The sequence below is a fragment of the Capsicum annuum genome, chromosome 6 (assembly GCF_002878395.1).
Source record: "Capsicum annuum cultivar UCD-10X-F1 chromosome 6, UCD10Xv1.1, whole genome shotgun sequence".
Taxonomy (NCBI): Eukaryota; Viridiplantae; Streptophyta; class Magnoliopsida; order Solanales; family Solanaceae; genus Capsicum; species Capsicum annuum.
Window position 1 is genome coordinate 206699063 of NC_061116.1, and position 6732 is coordinate 206705794.

Here is a 6732-nt window from a genome sequence, read left to right on the forward strand (position 1 = left end):
ACGCAGTTAGTGACGATGAGAGTCCGGATAAGCCAGTGAGGCCTCAATTGAGTGTGAGAGTAGTGACATGATAATTATCTTCCATTTTGTTGGTTTTAGTTGACAATACAAGATGATCTTCAATTCTTTTTGTTTAATTCTAATATCAAATATGATATTCCACTTTGTTGGAAATTGTCCGGTGACATATTTTTTTCAATGCTAAACTATTTTTTGTTATAAGTGTGTTGTTTAAAGAATATTAATAGTACACATAATAACGTGTATGTATTAGGTAGCTGAATATGTCTTATAGATGAGTCATGTAATACGTTTTTACAATAGTCTTTGCCATTTTAGCAATTGAAATCCCCATCGACTAATTAGTGTTTTTTATAATTATATATTTATTACAATTTTTTTTTATATAAAACTTTGTATATCTATAGGTTAATAAAACAAGTCACGATGGTATATTATCAATTTTTTCAATTGTTATCTATAGGTTAATACCGTGTTTTTAAATGCACAAATTTAATCTCTTAAGTTGTGACTGATATTTATTTTGACACATATACTATCTTATAGAATATGGTATACATATATACATATGATAGATTAAATGAGCGTTAAAACTAATTGCATATTACATTAAATCGCATATATGGTTAATTACTGATATTTTATTTATACATTTGGAACTATTCAAATAAAAGTTAAACATAAATAAAATGTATACAGTTATATATATATATATATATATATATATATATATATATATATATATATATATATATATATCAACTGACATTCCTACATATAGACATACATACATATCAACTGACATTTTTTGATATACGTTAATTTAACTGAAAATACATATATTCATATAAATGTATTAATCATATTATTAAATAATTAAGTTTTATATAATTTAATTTGAAACATAGACAATCTGAAAATTGTATAGGTAGAAATATATGTATATATACATTTTAAGTAAATAAAAATGCATATGCATATAATATGTTAAACATCAGCATAGTTAGAACCGACAAATTATTATATTAGGCTACATATTGATATAGTTATAATATAAAGTGAAATATATATGCAAACTTACAATCAGTATATAACATGAAAACAAAGTATATAACAAAGTATATAGCTTGAAAATTTACAGTTTCAATTTAATATACAAACAAACTATATAACAAAATACGTCATGTTATTGATCATTATTCGAACTACAATCAATCACAGGTCATAACAAAATCCTGCATGTGTTTCGCCGTATACACTATTTTATGGTTGGATAACTTCTGCTTCACAATTCCGCCAATCAATGCACTACTAACATATTTCTGCTCGTACACCCGATCCTTTAAAGGACAAGTATGCTCCTGACAAAATCAGTAAATCTTAAAGAAGTCAGTCTCTTTATCAGTGGATGCCATTAGCAACCATCCACATCCATTTGATTTACACACCAAATTATACCTGTGATGTAAAAGTTATCTATTAGTAATTTATACAAAAAATAATTCTGTATTTTAAAAAACTTCAAAACTGATTTGCTAACGTATACAATTCTGTTTACCATATTTTATATGAATAGAACTATATAATAACAACTCTATGTATCTAGTTAGACAATAATATGAATAAACTTATCCATATTATATATACATAAATACATTTTTATCATAAGACAAAATCATATACAGAATAAAAACACAAATGCTTTAACACGATAAATACACTTACCCGACTGCATTTGATTGTATCATATTGAATTGAAGTTTATTTCTGAACGCATAAAGCCTCATCACCGACTTTTAAGTGGCTTTGTCCATATAAAATTGACCAACAAGCACTTTATTATGTCATTTGGATCAGAAATAATTGTCCGATCATGTTCATTTATATCAACAACTTCAACCAATGCACCGTCATCTCCAGAATTCCCTTTTTTCTCATTAACAAAAAAAATTTCGCATTCAACATTAGAGCAAGCGCTCTCTTTTTTCATGATTTTATCATATACAAAAACACATAATGGATAGTTTTCGAATCCTTATTCTTCTTTTCGTACCATTACATAAACTGCCAACCCCATGTCATTATGTATCTATGAAAACACTTGCTAAGACTCCATTGATGGAGCTAAGAAGAGGAGAAAGGATCAAAATTATAACTGCTTCAAAACTTGTGTTACAATCTCATTATTGTGCCTTATATAGGCAACAAAATATCTAATAACTACCTTTCTTCTAGAACACTCTATTGACAGCTCATTGCCACTCACTAATCATTGTCTAACAACCTCTAACAACTTATATAGCTGACTCAGCAACATGCTACTAAATAGATGAATACATACTCCTATCAGTATTACACATCAGTGGAACGGGTAGTCGTGTATGTTCTAAAACACTTTCCCTCAAGCTGTAGGGTACAGAACATTCAACACACCAAGCTTGCTAAGTAAGTGGGCATGTTGAGCAAGACTTAGGCCCTTGGTAAGCAGATCAGCAAGTTGATCAGTAGAGTGAACATGTAGAGCCTTAATCAATCTATCTTTGATTTTGTCCCTAATGAAATGACAGTTAATCTCAATGTGTTTGGTTCTCTCATGGAACACAGGGTTGTTGGCCAGTTGAATGGCTGAACTGTCACTATAGACTGAAATAGGGAGGCTGATAGGGACCTTAAGTTCTTGGAACAATCCAACCAACCAAGTGAGTTCTGCAACTGCTGAAGCCATGCTTCTGTACTCAGCTTCAGCAGAACTCCTGGAAATAGTTTGTTGCTTCTTGGACTTCCATGATATGAGTGATTCACCAAAATGAATAGCATAACCAATAACTGATCTTCTGGTGTTTGGATAAGCAGCCCAATCAGAGTCACACCAGCAAGTCAAAGTATTAGCAGGTTTAGCCTTTAACCAGACACCTTGGCCAATAGAATTTTTTAGGTACCTAACTACCCTAGTAGCTGCTTCCCAGTGAGACTTCTTGGGATGTTGCATGAATTAGCTGAGATTTTGGACAGCAAAATTAATGTTTGGCCTTGTAATAGTGACATACATAAGCTTTTCAACAAGTCTTTAGTAAGAGAAAATATCAGACACCAGTTCATCCCCTTGTGCACCTATTGCTTGATCATACTCAATAGAGGTGAGCCTGGCATTAGACTCTAAGGGAGTAATAGCAGGCTTAGCACCACTAAGATCTATTTCAGCAATCAACTCTAAAATATACTTCCTTTGGTTCAGAATGATCCCTGATATGGATCTTAAAACTTCAATACCCAAAAAAAATACTTGAGATTCCCCAAGTCTTTCATCTTAAACTGCTGATGCAACTTGATTTTGGTAGCATTGATCAGGGAGGCACTGCTTCCAGTGATTAGTAAATCATCAACATAAACAAGAACTATAACAGTATCATGACCTTGATGTAGGGTGAATAGGGAATAATCATGTGAACTTTGGGTAAAACCAGCATCAAGTAAGGCATGAGTAAGCTTAAGATTCCATTTCCAGGAGGTTTGCTTAAGACCATACAAGGATTTGATCAACTTACACACCTTGTGCTCCCCCTGTCTTCTAAATCCTTCAGGCATTTCCATGTAAACTTCCTCCTCAAGATCCCCTTAAAGGAATGCATTATGCACATCCATTTGATAAATATTTCAACCTTTAGATGCAGCCAGTGTAATCACACATCTGACTGTAACCATCTTATCCACTGGTGAAAAGGTTTCATGATAATTCAACCCTTCTTGTTGGCTATATCCTTTGGCTACTAACCTTTTTTTAAACTTCTCCACTTCACCATTTGCAAGATATTTGATTTTTTATATCCACTTGGAACCAACAATATTCTTCCCTTTAGGCAGATCAACAATGACTCATGTGTTGTTAGCTTCCAAGGCTTGAACTTATGATTTTATAGCTTTCACCCACCTTTCATCTTTTACAGCCTATTTATAGTACTGAGGTTCAGTCAAAGTGGAGAATTTGGACAAATAGCACTGATAAGTAGGACTCAAATTTTTATGAGACAAGTTGTTGGCTAAGGGATGTTTGCATCTCTGATTTCTAGAAGTATCAACATAATCATGCATCCATACCAGTGGTCTACTTGTTCTTGCAGGTCTACTGGAAGAGGGTTAAGGCAGGGAATAGTTATCTTGACATATTTTTTCATGAGTGGTGCCAGGTGAAGCTGCACCAGGAACTTTAGCATCAGAAATGCCATCCTCCTCAATTAGAGCTCCTTCAGTAACATTCTCAGTATCTGTTTCATGAAATGTTTCTTCATCTGTGGGAATCAAGAAGTCAGTAATATTTTCTCCATATAAGGAAGCTTGTGTATTATGTGCTGGTGAGAAAACAAAAGAAAATATATCTTCATAAAACACAACATCTCTACTGACTAATAGTTTCTTTGAGGTGATATCTAGTAGTAAATACCCCTTCTGAGATTCTGAATATCCCATCAAGACTGCAGGTTTGGCCCTTTCAGTGAACTTATCACCTCTTGGGAGGATAGTGACATAGCACAAGCATCCAAATACCCTGAGATGTGACAACTTGGGATCCTTGGAAAACATCAACTGAAATAGGCTCTTACCACTTAGAATAGAAGATGGTAACCTGTTCATTAGATATACTGCAGCCTTTACACAGAGTCCTCAATACTTAATGGGCAAGTGAGACTGATACTTGAGGGCTCTAGCTATGTTTAATATGTGTCTGTGCTTCCTCTCTACAACTTAATTTTGTTGAGGAGTGTGAGGACAACTGGTATGATCTAGTATGCCCAAAGACTGGAACAATGTCTTATATTGAGAGTTGATAAATTCAGTGCCATTATCAGATCTAATGGTTTTGACCATTATGCCAAACTGAGTTTTAATGATGGAAACAAATGTCCTATGGCCACTATGTCCTCAGACTTTAACTACAACAGGTGCACCCAAGTGTATCTACTATAGTCATCTACCATTGTCAAGAAGTAATACTTGTTGTCAAAAGTAAAAGTTTTTTATGGACCCCACAAATCCATGTGTATAAGTTCAAAATATGTAGAGCATCTAGTAGTACTTAAAGGGAATGACAATCTTGTCTATTTAGTTAGTGGACACACAGAGCATTTACTTAACATACTTGCATCACTAGGATTCTTCATAATATCTAAACACTTGAGAACCTGAGCAGCAGGGTGTCCAAGTCTTTGGTGCCATAAGATGCAACTGAAGTTGAAAATTCTGCAATAAATCTGCTGGCTTCATTTGATCTTAACTAGTTAGAACTTCTTGTCCAACCACCACCTTTAAGAACATATAGTCCACCCTCTTGTCTACCAATCGCCTTCACCTTGATATTGAAGAGGTCCTGAAAGATACAAAAATTAGGATAAAATGAAACAATATATGAAAGTTCCTTAGTTATCTTGGTAATAGACAACAAATTGAGTTTGAAGTCTAGAACATATAGAACATATTTGATCACATCATCTGCAAAAATGTGAGCTTCTTTAGTGTGTGAGATTGTCACTTCATCACCTATTAGAAGGTGCAACTTATCCACATGCTTGGAGTCTAATTTGGTACCTTCTTTGAATAAGTGTCTATATGCAGACACATGATGTGTAGCACCTGAGTCTAAAATCCAACTGTCAGAACATGCTTTGGACAAGAAACAAGTAGTAATGCCTATCGTATTGACTTATTTCATATCTGTTGTGTCTTTGTTCAACATAGTCATAATCTGAGTGTACTTTTCCTCGGTGAATGTGTGAGGCTTGGCCTTTGGTGTGTGAGTCACTTCACGACTAGAATTTTCAGGATCAACTTGACCATCTACCATGGCTGAAGCCTGAGAAATGGACTTGTGACCAGTGTTTACAAAGTTGTTCCCATCATTGTTTGTGGATAGGTTGTTACTGCCAGTATATTTTGATCTGAAAGTAGAGTTGTAGCCTTGTTTCTTCCTATTCTTCTAGTCATTTGGATACCCTACCAACTTATAGCAAGTTTCCTTGGTATGACCCAATAGATGACAATAATCACACTTTTTGCCTCTATAGTTAGAGTTGCTTTGTCCAAAACCATAATTTTGATTCACTTTCATAGCAAGTGGTTCTAATCTATCATTGATAGTTATCATACATGCTGAATGTTGGATTTCATCCTCTATGAGCATAGCATAGGCTTAATTGAGAGTAGGAGTCACTCCTTTGAGCAATATTTGTCTTCTAGCTTGGTCATAAGACTTATTTAGGCCGCTTAAAAAACTATAAAAGTCAAAGTTGACCCATATAATCTGAGTACTCTCGAGATGTAGGGCAAGCACAACTAGGATTTGGCACTAGTACATCATACTCACTCCATAAACTCTTCAATTTGGTAAAGTAGGCTGAGATTGAATCTGTACCTTGAGAGTGCATATTAATTTCGCGATGCAATTGGTATATACGCATACGATTCACCTTGTCATACCTCTCCTTCAAATCCTCCCAAACTGCACAAGCATTTGTGGCATAAACAATGCCAGATAACAAACTCTCACTCACAGTGTTCATGATCCAGGAAAGCACAATCACATTACATGTTTCCCACTGCTCATGAAGTTCCTCTCTATATGATTCCTTATTGTAGGTACCAGTGACAAATCCAAACTTCCTCTTCCCTAAACGATCAATGCGCATCAATCGACTCCATGAACTATAGTTTTCTGAACCA